Source organism: Chiloscyllium plagiosum, chromosome 26 (genome assembly GCF_004010195.1).
Source record: "Chiloscyllium plagiosum isolate BGI_BamShark_2017 chromosome 26, ASM401019v2, whole genome shotgun sequence".
NCBI lineage: Eukaryota > Metazoa > Chordata > Chondrichthyes > Orectolobiformes > Hemiscylliidae > Chiloscyllium > Chiloscyllium plagiosum.
Window position 1 is genome coordinate 37,805,988 of NC_057735.1, and position 17,514 is coordinate 37,823,501.

General features: G+C 42.4%; 1 protein-coding gene across 2 annotated transcripts in view; it reads right to left on the reverse strand.

Annotated features, from left to right (window-relative positions):
• The window catches only part of LOC122563261 (zinc finger protein 76-like), a 73,077-nt gene extending 60,573 nt beyond the window's left edge, over positions 1-12,504 (reverse strand). The window contains exon 1 of one of the 2 annotated variants that reach the window (XM_043716902.1): positions 12,409-12,504. The gene's annotated coding sequence lies outside the window, so the exon portion shown is untranslated. The other variant, XM_043716903.1, reaches the window with a different exon arrangement.
• Positions 12,505-17,514: the final 5,010 nt, after the last annotated feature.

The following is a 17,514-nucleotide window of genomic DNA, read 5'->3' on the forward strand; positions in this document are numbered from 1 at the left end:
CCTTCTTCACTATCCTTTCTACCTGCGACTCCACTTTCAAGGAGCTATGAATCTGCACTCCAAGGTCTCTTTGTTCAGCAACACTCCCTAGGACCTTACCATTAAGTGTATAAGTCCTGCTAAGATTTTCTTTCCCAAAATGCAGCACCTCGCATTTATCTGAATTAAACTCCATCTGCCACTTCTCAGCCATTCTCCCTCTATTCCTTCTTGAAGAAGTAACAAAGAGGATTGATTAGTGCAGAGGGATGGATGTGCTCTATGTGGACTTCAGAAAGGCATTCAACAAGGTTTCCCATGGTTAGCAATTGTATTTTGACAATTTGGACTACCTTAATTAAGAATACAACTGTCTCATTTCCTGTCTTGGAAGAGTGGAAGGAGATGGGGACCAAAATAGTTTCCAGGGTTGGCCACCTAATTATCTTTGACATAGAGTCATAGAGATATATTACTTCTTCAAGTTCATGAGAAATGACTTGCCATGCAGAAAGCCATGTTGATTATTCCTAATCAGTTTTTGCCTTTCGAAATACATGTAACTCCTGTCCATCAGGATTCCCTACAATAACTTATCCACCACTGATGTCAGGCTCACTGGTCTATAGTTCCTTCGCTTGTCCTTACCACCTTTCTTAAATAATGGCACCACATTAGCCAACCTCCAGTCTTCTGGCACCTCACCTGTGACTATCGATGATACAAATACCTCAGCAAGGCACCCAGCAACTAACACTGGCAGTCCCAGTCTATCTTCGGAAAGTTAAAATCCCTCACCAAAACCAAAATCACCCTATTATTCTTACAGGTAAGTGAGATCTCCTTACAAATTTGTGTCTCAATTTCCTGTTGACTATTGTGGGGGGGTGGGGGATGCAATCCCGATAAGGTGATCATCCCTTTCTTATTTTTCAGTTCCATTCAAATAACTTCCCTAAACGTATTCCCAAGAATGTCCTCTCTAAACACAGCTGTAATGTTATCCCTATTCAAGATTAATTGGTTAGTAAGTTACATCATAAATTATAATGAATAAACTAGTTACCATGCTACAGAATTTGTTGGCGTTGGAACATTACTGTACTCTAAGAATACTGCCAAGACAGTGTGTCATAAGCTTAGTGAATTACAACCAGGGTTACAAAAATAAAACTATAGCTAATAACAGTATGACATGAAACTTCAATAGAAAATACTTTAAAGAAAGGAAAGCTACAAAAGCTAACATAAGCATAAATAGATAACTGAGACAGTGCTTTCAAAGTTGGGATTACGTATAAAGTGTTGAAATTTTGGATGTTTGTTTGTGATCCAAACCCTTTTGAATATACAACTTTGTAACATATTTACCATTTATTTCCCCCACAATTTGTGGAAATGAATCCAGACTCTTAGCAAAATGTGTTCCTTTTTGCAAAGCTGCTTCTCCTTTCAAGGCTACATATTTTATTTTCTTGTTAAATGTCCTGTTGGATCCAAGCAACTAACATTAAACTCAGTAACTATGACAGCAGTCACTGTGACATTATGACAGTGATCAAAACTAACAGTGGTGATGTGATAGTGATTTGTCCAGGAAAGCTTAACAAAGAAAAACCAGAATTCCATGAGTTGAATATTTTGTGTAGTTTCTGTCTCCCTATCTAAGGACGTAAACGATTTTGGAGACAATTCAAAGGAGGTTTACTAGATTGGTGCCTGGAGTTGGCAGTTTGTCTTATAAGTAAACAATGGACAGTCTGGGCTTGCTTATATTGGATTTCAGAAGAGTGACGGGTGGTTTGATTGAACAGCTGTTTTAAAATTAGGTATTGTTCCTTTAGGGTGAAATTAAGAGAAATAGGTTTTGCAAGGTTTGTAGTTCAGGTTGAGGTTTAGGGTGTAGGTTTGCTCGCTGAGCTGTAGGTTTGATATCCAGTCATTTCATTACCTGGCTAGGTAACATCATCAGCGGCGACCTCCAAGTGAAGTGAAGCTGTTGTCTCCTGCTTTCTATTTATATCTTTCTCCTGGATGGGGTTCCTGGGGTTTGTGGTGATGTCATTTCCTGTTCGTTTTCCGAGTTGATAGATGGTATCTAGATCTGTGTGTTTGTTTATGGCGTTGTGGTTGGAGTGCCAGGTCTCTAGGAATTCTCTGGCATGTCTTTGCTTAGCCTGTCCCAGGATAGATGTGTTGTCCCTAGTTTCTTTCAGAGAGCTGGATGCCTCTGGAACTCTGCCTCAGAAGGCAGTATAGACAGGGTCATTGAATATTTTTAAGACAGAGGTAAATAGATTCTTGTTAGACAATAGAATTAAAAGTTATTGGATTAGATGAGAATGTGGAATTCAAAACACAAACAGATCAGTTGTAATCTTACTAAATGACAGAGCAGGCTAAAGGGGAGGCAATGCCCTAGTGGTATAATTGGAATATGATTAATCCAGAGACTATGCTCTGGAGACCCAATTTGGAATCTTACGGCAAATAATGGAATTTAAATTCAATAAAAACCTGGAATTAAGAGTCTGATTACCATGAAACAGTTGTCAATTGTCAGAAATACTCATCTGATGTCCTTTAGAGGAAGAAACTGCTATCCTTACCTGGTCTGTCCTACATCGGACTTCAGAGCACAGCAGTGACAGACCCACAACTGCCCTCTGAGCAATTGGGGATGGGAAATAAATGATGGACTAACCAGCGACTCCACATTCGACTGATTTTAAAAAAAGGACCAAATGACCTACTTCTACTCTGAATTCACATGTTCGCCAAAATAGTCCCTGTGCATACGCAGCCCATGACATTAGCTGGTCATGACTGGACAAGCTGCAGGAAGTGCTGTACATGCTATGTGGATGTCAGTATGCTCTGTATGTAGTGATGCCACATCAGTGAATGCGCTGCTGACAAGGGGGCTGCAGTGGTTGGTTGTAAGGGGAAGGGAGAGGTGCATGTTGGTGCTTACACTCCTTGGTGGGGGTAGGAACAAAGGCTGATGATCAATGGTCGAGGCTTTCACTGGTAGCAGCAGGTGGCTGGGCTATAGTAGTGGGGTGAGGAGGTACCAGAGGTGAGAAACAACACCAGGAGTCAGTCTTAGTATGCTGTTTAGGAAAATACAAGGGTGATGGATTCTCAGGAGAATGTAGTTGGAAATGTGTTGCTGGAAAAGCGCAGCAGGTCAGGCAGCATCCAGGGAACAGGAGAATCGACGTTTCGGGCATAAGCCCTTCTTCAGAAGGGCTTATGCCCAAAACGTCGATTCTCCTGTTCCCTGGATGCTGCCTGACCTGCTGCGCTTTTCCAGCAACACATTTCCAGCTCTGATCTCCAGCATCTGCAGACCTCACTTTCTCCTCTCAGGAGAATGTAGCCAGGTTTCTGATACCGAGACTGGCTCTAATGTAACGAGGGGTACATCAGGTTCCAAGCAATCAAGTGTGATAGGGGACACTCTATCAGAGGCACAGACAGACGTTTCTGCAGCCGACAGCAAGAAAACAGAACGATGGGTTGCCTTCCTGGTGCCAGGATCAAGGATATCTTGGAGTGAGTGCAGAATAGTCTCAAAGGGGAGTGGGACCAGCAGGAGGTCGTTGTGCACATTGAAACCAACAACATAGGAAGGGAAAAGGATGAGATTCTGAAGGGAGAATATAGAAATTTATGCAGGAATTTAAAAAGGAGGTCCTCGAGGGTAGTAATATCTGGGTTACTCCTGGTACTATGAGCTAGTGAGGGTAGGAATAGGAGGATAGAGCCGATGAATGAGTGGCTGAGGAGTTGGTGCAGGGGAGGAGGGTTCACATTTTTGGATAATTGGAATCCAATTGGAAGCAGGTTAATATACTGGCAGGGAGATTTGCCAGAGTGGCTAGGGCAGATTTACTCTAGTGATGTGGGGGTGGGAGCTAGGGAAATAGTGACGAAAGAAATCAGTTTGAGACTGGTACATTTGGCAAAAGGAACAAGTCAAACAGTCAGGGCAGGCAAGAACAAAGCAGAGAACGAGGTAGGACTGATAAATTAAACAAATTTATTTCAATGCAAGAGGCCCAACAGGGAAGGCAGAAAACACAGGGCACAGTGAAGAAAATGGGACTGCAATATCACAACAATTACAGAGATGTGGCTCAGGGATGGATAAGACTAGCAGCTTAATGTTCCAGGCCATAGATATTAGAGGAAGGATAGAAAGGGGGCAAAAGAGGAGGAAGAATTGCATTTTTAATAAGGGATAACATTTGGGAAGATATTCTTGGAACATATATTTGGGTGGAACTGAGAAATAAGAAAGGGACGATCACTTTATTGGGATTGTACTATAGAACCTGCAATACTCAGCAGGAAGTTGAGAAACAAATTTGTAAGGATAATAGGGTGGTTATGGTAGAGGATTTTAACTTTCCAAACATAGCCTGGGACTGCCTTGTGTTAAGTTTTAGATGGAGAGGAATTTGTTACATGTGTACAAAAAATGCATGTGGGCGTACCTACAAGAGGTGTAAAACATCACCTACTCTTGGGAAATAAGGCATAGCAAGTGACTGAGGTGTCAGTGAGGGAGCCCTTTGGGGCCAGTGACCAGAAATCTATTAGCTTTGAAATAGTGATGGAAAAGGGATAGACCGGATCTAAATTGGAGGAAGGCTAATTTTGATGGTATTAGTTAAGAAGTTTCAAAAGTAGATTGGGAGCGGGTGTTTGCAGATAAAGAGATGGCTGGTAAATGGGAAGCCTTCAAAAATGACATGAGAATCCAGTATGTTCTTGTCAGGGTAAAAGGCAAAGCCAGTAGGTATAGGGAATGTTGGATGAAATTGAGGTTTTGGTCAAGAAAAAGGAAGCATATCTTAGGTATAGACAGCAGAAATCGAGTGAATCCTTTGAAAAGCATAATGGCAGTAAGAGTATACTTAAGAGGGAACTCAGGAGGGCAAATAGTGTTAAGGAGAATCCAAATGAATTTTATAAATGCATTAAGGACAAAAGGATAACTAGGGAGAGAATAGGACCCCTCAAGGATCGGCAAGGCAGGCTATGGGGGAAGATACTAAACTAGAATTTTACATTTTACTGTGAAGGACATAGAAGATACAGAATGTGGAAAAATAGATGGTGACATCTTGAAAAATGTCCATTACAGACGTGGTGGTGGTGCTGGACATCTTAAAATGCAGAAAGTTGGATAAATCCCCCAGGACATGATCACATGTACCCTAGAACTCTGTGGGAAGCTAGGGAAGTGATTGCTGGGTCCCTTGCTGAGATATTTGTATCACTGATAATCACAGGTGAGATGCCAGAAGACTGGAGATTGGCGAACATGGTGCCACTGTTTAAGAAAGGTGGTAAGGAAAAGTCAGGGAACCATAGCTTGACCGGTGGTGGGCATGTTGTTGGAGGGAATCTTGAGAGAAAGGATTTACATGTATTTGGAAAGGCATCAACTGATTAAGGATCGTCAACATGGCTTTGTGCATGGAAGATCTTATCTCACGAACTTGATTGAGTTTTTTGAAGTAACTAAGGATTGATGGGGATAGAGCGGTGGACATGATCTATACGGACTTCAGTAAGGCGCTCGACAAGGTTCCTCATGGTAGACTGATTAGCAAGGTTAGATCACATGGAATACAGGGACAACTAGACATTTGGATACAGAACTGGCTCGAAGATAGAAGACAGAGGGTGGTGGTGAAGGATTGTCTTTCAGACTGGAGGTCTGTGGCCAGTGATGTACCACAGGGATCAGTGCTGGGTCCACTGCTTTTCATCACTTATATTAATGAATTGGATGTGAACATAGGTGATATGATTAGATTAGATTCCTTTGGTCCACAAGTCCACACCGACCCTCCAAACAGCAACCCACCCAGACCCATTCCCCTACATTTACCCCTGACTAATGCACCTAACACTACAGGCAATTTAGCATGGCCAATTCACCTAACCTGCACATCTTTGGACTGTGGGAGGAAATCGGAACACCCGGAGGAAACCCACACAGACACGGGGAGAATGTCCAAACTTCACACAGACAGTTGCCCAGGGTGGGAATTGAACCCGGATCCCTGGCGCTGTGAGGCAGCAGTGCTAACAACTGAGCCACTGTGCCACCGGTGATATATTTAGTAAGTTTGCAGATGACACCAAAATAGGTGGTGTAGTGGACTGCAAAGGTCACCTCAGAGTACAACAGCATCTTGATCAGATGGGCCAAGGAGTGGTCGATGGAGTTTAATTTAGATAAATGTGAAGTGCTGCATTTTGGAAAGGCAAATCAGGGAAGAAATTGTACCCCTACTAGTAAGGTCCTGTGGAATGTTGTTTGGAGTGCAAGTCCATTGTTCCTTGAAAGTCATCTCACAGTTAGATAGGAAAGTGAAGATGGCGTTTGGTATGCTTTCCTTTATTGGTCATAGCATCAGTATAGGAGTTGGGAGGTCATGTTGCGAACATTGGTTAAGCTATTTTTGGAATATTGCGTGCAATTCTGGTCTCCTTCCTATCGGAAGAATGTTGTGAAACTTGAAAGGGTTCAGAAAAGATTTACAAGGATTTCGGCAGGGTTACAGGGTTTGAGGTATAGGAAGAGGCCGAGGCTGTTTTCCCTGGAGCATTGGAGGCTGAGGGGTGACCTTATAGAGGTTTCAGAAGTCATAAGGAGCATGGATAGGATAAATAGACAAGGTCTTTTCCCTAGGGTGTCCAGAATTAGAAGGCATAGGTTTCGGGGGAGATGGGAAAGATTTAAAAGTGATCTAAGCGGCAACTTTTTCACACAGAGGGTTGTGCGTGTATGGAATGAACTACCACAGGGAGCGGTGGAAGCTGGTACAATTACAACAATTAAAAGGCATCTGGATAGATATACGAATAGAAAGAGTTTAAAGGGATATGGGCCAAGTGCTGGCAAATGAGACTAGATTAGTTTAGGAAAGTTGGTCGGCATGGACAAGTTGTATTGAAGGGTCTGTTTCATGCTGTATGTGCTCAATCTCAATGATTCTATTTTGTTCATTGATGAGCATGATAAATGAAATCAAGTGTATTGTTCATATATATCTTACTGCAGCACCATCTTTCAGACTTGCTGCTCTTTTGCATCACTTTCAAATTATGTGGGCTTTCTCCTTGAGAATGCACATTCTGTGCCATCTACAGGTGGCATTTATACAAGCACAAGCATGTTCATATGCATTTATTTCAAATCACTGCTACCACAGTTTAAAAAAAGATCAAGGCCTAATCAATTGCATTACAATGAGGAGGAACTAGTGGGTTTAGCAGCCTTAAATGTGGATAAATTATTTGACCTACATAAGATTTACTTCACTGTTGACAGAGGAACAGGAGGACACATCAAGAGCCCTCAAAATCCTATCTGATCATGGCTGAGGTACCAGAGCATTGAAGGACAGCCAACTTTGTCCCAATATTAAAAAAGGGACTATGAATCAGTCAATCTAACCTCAGCTGCAGGGAAGGTATTAGAAAAAATTCTGAGCTCCAATTATTTCTGCTAACATGGTGTAATCAGGGATAGACAGCCTGATTTGTTAAAGGAGGGTTGTGTTTGAGAAATTTGATTTTTTTTTTCTTAAGAGGGTAATCAGAAGTGTTGATAAGGCTAGTGCATTTGATTTGCTCCACATGGACTTCAGCAAGGCTTTAGATAAGATGTCTCATGGCAGACTGGTGAAGAAAGTAAAAGCCTAAGATCCAAAATAAAGTGGCATAATGAATCCAAAATTGGGTGTGAGGATAGAAATGGAGAGACATTTTTGTGACTAGAAGTCTTGCTTTCAATGGGGTTCCACAGTACTCAGTGGTGGGGCCCATTCTATTTGTCGTATACATGAATTATCTGAACTTAAACATAGGGGTTATGTATGATCAAATCATTTACAGATTACACAAGAATTGGTAGGGTAGTAAATAGTGAGGATGATAGCTATAGGCTGTAGGAGGATGTCAATGGATATATCAGCTGGGCAAAGTTAAGGCAAAATGGATTTCATCTTAGAAAGAAAACAGGTAATGGACTTGGGATGGGCTATCAAGGCCAGAGATTATAGTGTGAATGGTAGGAATCTGGACTGTAATGAAGATCATAGGGACCTCAACATTCATAATCCAGAGATTCCTAAAGGTTGCAAGGTAGGTAGTTAAGACAGCATACAGAGTCATAGAGATGTACAGCACAGAAACAGACCCTTCCGTCCAGATATCCCAACCCAACCTAGTCCTACCTGCCAGTACCTGGCCCATATCCCTCCAAACCCTTCCTATTCATATACCAATCCAAATGCCTTTTAAATGTTGCAATTGTACCAGCCTCCACCACTTCCTCTGGCAGCTCATTCCAAACCCATACCACCCTCTGCGTGAAAAAGTTACCCCTTGGGGCTCTTTTATATCCTTCCCCTCTCACCCTAAACCTATGCCCTCCAGTTCTGGACGCCCCCACCCCAGGAAAAAGACTGTCAATTTATCCTATCCATGCCCCTAATGATTTTGTAAACCTCTAAGATCACCCCTTAGCCTCCGACGCTCCAGGGAAAACGGCCCCAGCCTGTTCAGCCTCTCCCTATAGCTCAAACCCTCCAACCCTGGCAACATCCTTGTAAATCTTTTCGGAATCCTTTGGCATACGTAGGGAGGGAACAGGAACGTTATGCTGGAATCATATAAAATGCTGGCTAGGCTCCAATTGGAATACTGCGTGCATGGTCACCATATTATGGGAAGGATATGATTGCACTACAGTGTCCTGAATTAGAAGATTGCTATCCGGGCTAGAGGGTGAGAGATATGAGGAAAGATTGTGCAGGCTAGGTTTGCTTTCCTTAGAGCAGTGAAGGTTGAGAGGGCGCCTGATAGAGGTATATCAGATACCAAGTAGAACAGATAGTAGGATTGGAAGACACTATTTTCCATTAGTAGAGGGGTCAATGACCACGGGCATAGATTTAAGTTAAAAGGTAGAAGGCTAAGAGGAGACTGAACAACAATTTTTTCACACAGAGCATGGTTGGAGTCTGTAAGTCACTGCCTGAATAGTTGACCCTTTAAGTCTGCTCTGCAATTCAATGGGTTCACGGCTAATCTGATAATTTATAACTCCACTACTCTGCTTTATGCCACAATTCTCGATTCCCTTACGGATTAGAAATGTCAATCTCAGCATTAAATATACTTAACAAGCCAGCTTCACAATCCTCCATGTTGAAAATTTCAGACTGACTAACCTCAGAAAAAATAAACCTGAACCACCTTTGTCTCAAATGCACATATGCTTATGCTGGCACAAAAACAGAAATTTCTGGAGAAACTCAGTAACATCTGTGGGGAGAAACGAGTCAATACATTGAGTCCAGAGGCTCTGTTCTGAAGATGATTTATCAGGCTCGAAATGTTAACTGTTTTCTTCCCACAGATGCTGGCAGTCCTGCTGAGTTTCTCTAGCAATTTCTGTTTTTGTTTCAGATCGCCAGCATTCTCAGTTCCTTGTTTTACCTTACTGTAAGCTCATGTCCTCTGGTCCTAGATTCTGACAAGATTACAACAGGATCTTGATCAGATGGGCCAATGGGCTGAGAAGTGGCAGATGGAGTTTAATTCAGATAAATGAGAGGTGCTGCATTTTGGGAAAGCAAATCTTAGCAGGACTTATACACTTAATGGTAAGGTCCTATGGTAAGGGAGTGTTGCTGAACAAAGAGACCTTGGAGTGCAGGTTCATAGCTCCTTGAAAGTGGAGTCGCAGGTAGATAGGATAGTGAAGGCGGCATTTGGTGTGCTTTCTTTTACTGGTCAGAGTATCGAGTACAGCAGTTGGGAGGTCATGTTGCGCTGTACAGGACATTGGTTAGGCCTATAGGGAGAGGCTGAAGCCCAGAACTAGAGGGCATAGGTTTAGGGTGAGAGAGGAAAGATATAAAAGAGACCTAAGGGGCAACTTTTTCACGCAGAGAGTGGTACGTGTATGGAATGAGCTGCCAGAGGAAGTGGTGGAAGCTGGTACAATTGCAACATTTAAGAGGCATTTGGATGGGTATATGAATAGGAACGGTTTGGAGGGATATGGGCCAGGTGCTGGCAGGTGGGACGAGATTGAGTTGGGATATCTGGTCGGCATGGACGGGTTGGACAGAAGGGTCTGTTTCCGTGCTGTACATCTCTATGAAAAGGAAATAACCTCTTAACATTTATTCTTGTCAAGCCTCTTAAGGTTGCCTCTCATCCGTTAAGCAATATTTAAATATTCACTTGCCTTGCCGCAGCCTTCACGCTATGGGGCAAGAGCTGGAATATGGGAATAGTACAGTCAGACCTTTGTTGACCAGCATGGGCACATTGATCCAAAAGAACCCTTTTTTTCATTTTAAAAAGATCTCAAATCACATCAGCTTTCTAAACCCAAGTAATACAACCTCATAAGTTAACCCACTGGACCCAACTAACAACTTGGTGAAAGTGAGGACAGCAGGTGCTGGAGATCAGAGTCAAAGTGTGGCACTGTAAAAGCACAGCAGGTCAGGGAGCATCTGAGAGCGGAATCGACTTTTCTGTATAAGCCCTTCATCAGGACTATCAACTTGGCAACTGTATTCTATCCCACAAGATCAATTCATAATTTGAGAGGTATACTGCCCACGATTGATAGTACAGTATCTGGTTTCTCAAACAAATTTATCTAAGAATCGATATGGAAAAATTACAAAAATATTAGATTGGGTAAAGATGGAAAAGTGCTGACCTTTCATATTTGCCTCAGATCATTTATACAAATAGCATGGCTTTCAACAGAAAACTAAATGAAGTTATTAAGTATACCTGTACTGACTACACACTTTATACATTAGTTTGAAGGCAAAGTATGAAATAAATAATGTAAAAAAGAAAAATCCTTTAAATGAGCAGAGTAATCAGAATAATGCAATTATTGTGTTAACCTGCATACATTGGTCTCCGATGAACACAAGGAATATACAGTACCTAGTATAAAGAATCCTGATAATTGCCATGGTTCTAAAGATAGGTCACTGGACTCAAACCATTTTTTTGTTTTCTCTCCATAAATGCTGGGTTACTCCAGCAATTTCTGTTTTTGTTTCCAATTTAATTGGTGTCAGTTGCTTTTTGACATTTAATTTTTGTAACTGACATTTGTATTTATCGCATTATTCACATCCTCAACTCCTTTCAACTTCAATACCAAAAGTCAACCGGACCAACCATCCTGCCAAGTCTCACTTCTTAAGATTAGTAATTAATTTGTTTTAATAAGTGACTTTCTAAGTACAGCTTATTCTTAAAACAGTTCCATTTGAAATGCAATTTGTAATCTGCAGTGATTTGAAAAGCAGTTCAATATTTCACCAAATGTTAAGATCACTAAATAATTGGCATGACACACACTAAACGTGGCCGACAGAACTGCTGAATTAAATTCGATTTTACTTAAAGACATAATACTGTATATAAATGTAATTAGTTCAGAACTACAAGGATCTACATAGAATAGTGTAGGTATTGCAAATTAAGCTTACTATATGGACATATTTTTAAAAAGGAGACATGTTCAAATTCTAGCTTTTTTTAGTAGGCCGAGAAACTTGGGCTATCACTGAGCAAGTTACTAAGGGGTAGATCGAAAAAATAAATCCAAAAGCGTGACAGAACAAAATTCGTCTGAAATCATATTCAAAAGATGAGTCAGAACTACTAAAAGAACATTTATTTTAATTACTACGCACAACCACGTCAATGTGATGACAAACTAAGGTGCATTTTGAAACTCAAATATAAAGGGAACCCAAATCTGAGCCGTCAGATCGCTGGCTGAAGAGTGATGTATTTTTGATTATATATACCTCAACCTCACATTTTCACTGAATTAGTTCGGATTTAAGATCGCAAGTGTTCAAAAATACACAGCCAGACTCGTTCACAGCAAAAGCTAGGAAACAGTTAAAGTTTGGAGAGCAACCCCTCACTTACTCTCAAATCAGATGCAGACTGCACCTTCCAAATATTAACCTTCATCCCCCCTCCTTAACCTACTGGGCAGCAATGTCTGGGAGTATTTCAAACACCCTGCCTTCCAGACAGCAGTCCCAGGACTGTCTGATATGTCCCCAGGCCCCAGAGGGAACAGAGAGTGGAGGAGAGACGTCTTGGACAGTTTCATCCATCAGTAGAAGAGCACAGGGCGGGACTGGCGACTAAAAGCCTGCAGTAGGCCGGGAACAGGCGCCTGTATACATGCGGAGGGTGAGAATGACAGAGAGGGCCGTTCCTCTCCAGCCTATGGTTATAATCGTCTCCGCCGAATGTCCCCTTGCCTCTCACTCCGGCGCCTCTCCGGGCCGGCAGCTGCTGCAACGCCGACTGGGAAAAATTTTTACTAACCTTTTTTTCCAACAATTCCTCCGTGCGACCGCCATGCACCAGGGCTATGGCGGGAACCGCCGCCCCCGAACAGGCATCTGTGAATGATATCTGCGCCGCGGCAAAGTCACCCAGCATCAGTATTCAGGGTCCCGGGTACGCATACTCCTCCCCCTCCCCCACCACCATCGAACACACATGGAGCGACCGTTGCTACCGACGAAGGCGTGGAGATATTCAGCGTCCAGGGCCAGCCCACGCAATGTCCCGTCGCCCCGAATCAGCATTTCTCAAAAGCCGAATCTCAAAAGCACGCTGAAGACTGGGCGTATTCATGGTCCGGGGTTCGGAAACCGGCACAAAGCCGTAGCAGCCTGAAAAATTCCGCCCCTCATCGTGTGTGAATACATAAACACAATGATGGTGAGGATTTTTTCGCTTGATAATCAGAGGTTGGGGTAGACCTCAATGAAAGAACGTGAAACAGTTGATTGAAATGCGCGATTGGGTAGGGACAATGTATAGTTGTAGAATGGTGATGTGCATTAAAATATACAATAGGGACCTGTCAATGGTGATTTAGTGAATAAAAGCCCATGGCTGGACTGTCCTTTAGTGCCAGAAATTAAAAGGTACAAGTTAAAAACTGTCATAATCACTCTAATGGCTAAACGCGTAAAATAATTTGCATTTCTCAGGTACCTTACACAAATTCAGTTTGTATCATAAGTGTTTTACAGCTAATGAAGTCGATGGAAGTTAAGTCACTCAACTTGGAATAATTTTGCAAAGGTGGAGGTTGGGATTGGGAATAATAATTGAGAATTGGCCCGAACGAAGCCAGATATAAATTTAAACGCTGAAGTGCATTAATACTGACGTCAATCATCAGAAGGTTTACACCTTTAGCAGAAACTTGACTGCAATATTCAAACATTTGAATAAAGCAAAATATTGGGGATGCTGGAAATTTATGCAAACGCAGTACAAGCTGAAGAAACCTGGCAGCATACGTGGGGAGAGAAACAGCAGTTAAATTTTCGAATTTAATATGACATCTTCAGAACAAAAGATGTTGGAAGTGTTTTTCATACAATTTTGACAAAGGCAGAGAAGGAGCAAGTGAGACAAAAAAACAACTGGGTTCTTAATGGTGAAAGAGAAAAAAAGATGTAAAAAGGATGTAAATTATGTTGTGAAAGGGTCCACCCTGCTAAGAGGAAGGAAAACAAGGCAAGGCTGTGGGGGAAGCGAATAAGAAAAATGGAGAAAGAAAAAACACTTTCTGGAGTTAAAAAATTCAATTTTGAGACCTCTAGGCTATAAAGTGCCTAAGTGAAAACTGAGTTGTTGTTCCTCAAGTCTGTCTGTATGACACTATATTGTAACAAGCCAGGATAGTAATGCGAACATGAGAGCTTGATGATTTATTGAAATTGCAAGCATTGGGAAGCTTAGGATCGTTCCTACAGACAGAGCAGAGTTGTTCTGAAAAACAGTCTCCCAATCTGCATTTGGTCTCGCCAATGTAAAAGAAGCTGTGAGCAATGAATGCAGAAGACTAGACTGAAAGAAGTACATGTATTGAGTTTTTTTTGAAGAAGTAACAAAGAGGATTGATGAGGGCAGAGCGGTGGACATGATCTACATGGACTTCAGTAAGGCGTTCGACTTGTTAGCAAAGTTAGATTTCATGGAATACAGGGAAAACTAGCCATTTGGATACAGAAGAGACTCAAAGGTAGAAGACAGAGGATGCTGGTGGAGGATTGTTTTTCAGATGGAGGCCTGTGACCAATGGATTGGTGCTGAGTCCACTATTTTTTGTCATTTATATAAATTGGGATATTTGGTCGGCATGGACGAGTTGGACTGAAGGATCTGTTCCCGTGCTGTACATCTCTATGACAGTGACTAACTATGATCCTCCCAACTTCTGTACTCAATGCTCTGACCAATGCTTTCTTCACCATCCTGTCCACCTGTTTTCCTAAAGAATATCAACACCATACTATGTAATAACCTGAGTAACAACATGGTGTGCATTCAAAGTTTATGAGAAGATTTGTAGCTCGGGTGCTCGTTGCTAACGATCCGCATCCACGAACATCAACTAGCCACGAAACGACATGACCAGCTATCCCTAGTAGCCACACACGTAGATGACAAGCAACATGAATTTGACTGGGACAACACTACCATTATAGGGCAAGCGAAACAAAGAACAGCCAGGGAATTCCTAGAAGCATGGCACTCATCCACAAACTCCATCAACAAACACATAGACCTGGACCCAATATACCGGCCACTACAGCGGACAGCTGAAACTGACAACCGGAAGCGGCAGGGACAGGCCAATATAAATGCCGGAGGAAACACCACAGAAGCGCTTCACAGGAGGCTCCCAAGCACTGAGGATGTCACCTAGACAGGGGATGAAACGTTTGCAACAAAAACTTCCAGCTCGGCGAACAGAACCACAGCAACAGCATGGTGTACATTCCTTGTATTTACAATCTACACTGTAATGTAGTTAAACCATTATAATTTCTATTATAAATATTATACCATGATGTCAGGGAGTTAGAAATTAATAAGCATTAATTTAAGATGACAGCAAAGAGGGAGAGGTTTTGAGTTTGCTAGTATAGTGGATGCTAAAACATTGAAACAATCCCATAAAGAATTCTGGAAGTGGAATTCACACACTAAAGGAAAAGTGGATAAACGGTTTAAAATGAAAAGGCTATGGGATAGAAGGTGGGGATGTATCTAAGTAGCCAACTCTTTCAGATGGTTCCCATAAATATGATAGCCCTCTTCTGTGGTTCTACTGTTCTCAACTTAACTATATTCCACAGTGTAGCATACTTGCAATTGGTTACTATATATTACCCCTTGTTATTATTAACTATTAGGTGTCAGTTAGCTCAGTTGCCTGGGTAGCTAACGTCTTTTAAAATTATGCCAATAGCATTGGTTCGATGCCTGTTGCAGCTGAGGTAGACTTTGAAACTGTTTCTGTGCTCTTCCTCCATGAAAGGAAGGTTGTAAAGAAGGCATATGGCATGCTCTCTTTCATTGACAGAGGTACAGAATACAAAGGAGGGATATAATGATGAAACTGTATAGGACACTGGTGAGGGCACGGCTGGAGTATAATGTACAGTTCTCAACATCATATTGCAGGAAGGATGTAATTGCTCTGGGGAGAGTGCAGAGAAGATTTGTTGGAGAATTGTAACTTTGAGGAGAGGTTGGGGTTGTTTTCATTGGATCACAGAAGGCTAAGGGCTGACATGATTGAGGTCTACAAAATTGTGAGGGGTGGAGATCGAGTAGACAGGAGGAATCTGTTTCCCTTGGCAGAGTTCAAAAACCAGGATTAATTAATTCAAGCTAATTGGCACAAGGCTTGGAGGGGACATGAGGAACAGCTTTTTCACACAGAGGGATGGTGGGTATGTGAAATTCGTTGCCTGTGTTCGTGGTGGAGGTTGAGACCCTCAACTGGTTTGAAATATACCTGGATCTGCACCTCGAGTGCATTAATCTGCAGACCTATGGAATGAGTTCCACAATTCACCATCCTCTGACTAAAGAAATTCATCCTCATCTCAGTTCTAAAGGGTTGTCCTTTCACTCTGAGGCTTTGCCCACAGGTCCTAGTCTCTCCTACTAGTGGAAATGTCTTCTCCACATTAACTCTACTCAGGCCTCTCAGTATTATGTAAGTTTCAATCAGATTCCCCCTCATCCTTTTACACTCTGAGTACCGACCGAGAATCCTCAACTGCTCATCGTATGAGAAGTCATTCATCCCTGGGATCATTCTTGTGCATCTCCTCTGGACCACCTCCAATGCCAGCACATCCTTCCTTAGATATGGGGCCCAAAACTCCAAACAAGTAGTTCGAGAGGATTTAAACTAGTATGGCAGGGGGGTGGGAACCTGAGCTGTATACCGGAGGTGAGAGTTGATGCAGATGAGGCAATAGCAAGAGGTAGACCAGCTAGTGGGAAGGATTTTTCTGGGAAGGAACCAAGGGATCAGTTAAAGTGTGTTTGCTTTAACGCAAGGAGTATCAGGAATAAAAGTGATGAACTTAGAGCATGGATCAGTGCCTGGTGCTATGATGTTGTGGCCATAACAGAGACATGGGTTTCTCAGGGGCAGGAATGGTTGCTGGATGTTCCAGGGTTTAGAGCATTTAAAAAGAATAGGGAGGGGGGTAAAGAGGAGGGGTTGTAGCACTACTAATCAGAGAGAGAATCACAGCTACAGAAGCTTCCATTGTCGAGGAAGATCTGCCTACCGAGTCAGTATGGGTAGAAATTAGGAACAGCAAGGGAGCAGTCACCTCGTTAGGGGTTTACTACAGGCCCCCCAATAGCAGCAGGGAGATGGAAGAAAGCATAGGTTGGCAGATTTTGGAAACGTGTGGACATAGTAGGGTTGTTGTAATGGGTGACTTTAACTTTCCCAATATTGATTGGAACCTCCTTCGAGCAGAAGATTTGAATGGAGCCATTTTTGTAAGGTGTGTTCAGGAGGGTTTCCTAACTCAGTACGTTGACAGGCCGACGAGGGGAGAGGCCATTCTAGACTTGGTGCTCGGAAACGAGCCGGGGCAGGTATCCGATCTTGTGGTGGGAGAGCATTTGGTGATAGTGACCACAACTGCCTCACATTCTACATAGCTATGGAGAAGGAGAGGATTAGGCAAAATGGGAGGATATTTAATTGGGGAAGAGGAAACTATGATGCGATTAGACATGAGTTAGGAAGCATAGATTGGGAGCAATTGTTCCATGGTAAAGGCACTATAGACATGTGGAGACTGTTTAAGGAACAGTTGTTGCAAGTGATGAATAAATATATCCCTCTGAGACAGGCAAGAAGTGGTAAGATAAAGGAACCTTGGATGATGAGAACGGTGGAGCTTCTCGTCAAAAGGAAGAAGGTAGCTTACATAAGGTGGAGGAAGCTAGGGTCAAGCTTAACTCTAGAGGATTACAGGCAGGCAAGGAAGGAGCTCAAAAATATCTGAGGAGAGCCAGGAGGGGGCACGAGAAAGGCTTTGGCAGAACAGATTAGGGAGAACACAAAGGCATTTTACACTTATG